Consider the following 808-nt stretch of genomic DNA (forward strand, 5'->3'; position numbering starts at 1 on the left):
AATTATGACGATTATGATAACAAGAAAATTATTCTAAATAATTTTTTTTTTTTTTTTTTGCAATGTCGACGAACGTTTATATCAATTTCACTTCAGAAAAAAATCATGCGTTACTGTTATTATTACGACGTAACTTGTTTTGTCAATCATAGTATATTTCACTGCAATCAATTTAATCAAATGTTTAAACGATATACAATAAACAAGATTCAGAATTCATTTGCCAATTGAATACACACACGAGTAACGATTTTGGAATTAAATTGAAATAATGAAAACTGTAAAATATTATTTTTAAACAAACGAGATAAAACGTCATTTGTTTAATGATATCGAGCTATATATTTCTTATCTGTATACAGAGTCGAATTAAAAAGTCTTGGAAAATTTACGAGTATTTGTTCTTACTTAATAGTAATCATTTGCGAATTAAAGCGGTGAATAAGTAATGTAATTGGTCCATCGTCGTCCCCCTAAAAAATTAATAAGATCGTATCGAGTTCAATTATTTACAATTGATATATTTATACCGCAATAATATTCATCGAGTTTACTATTATACTATTTATTATATCATTCATTGTAATTGAAAGATTCAATGTATTATTGATTTAATAAAAATTTATTAATAAGCTATAAATATTTTCTCAATTGGTGTTTTGACATGTGATTGATTTACATTTGGGATGTTATAGCATAGATGCTCGAGACTTTTTCTAGATCTTTGCTCTTCGAAGTAATCAAAACAGAAATGTTGTGGCTGAAGAAATTAAAAAAAAAAAAAAAAAAAAAAAAAAAAAAAAAAAAA

The 808-nt window shown here is 24.5% G+C and overlaps 1 protein-coding gene across 3 annotated transcripts in view; it reads left to right on the forward strand.

The window, feature by feature from the left end:
- LOC102679185 (facilitated trehalose transporter Tret1-2 homolog) overlaps positions 1-808 on the forward strand; it is a 7591-nt gene that overhangs the window by 2822 nt on the left and 3961 nt on the right. The window lies entirely within an intron of this gene.

This window comes from Apis dorsata, unplaced genomic scaffold (genome assembly GCF_000469605.1).
Source record: "Apis dorsata unplaced genomic scaffold, Apis dorsata 1.3 scaffold_82, whole genome shotgun sequence".
Lineage (NCBI taxonomy): Eukaryota > Metazoa > Arthropoda > Insecta > Hymenoptera > Apidae > Apis > Apis dorsata.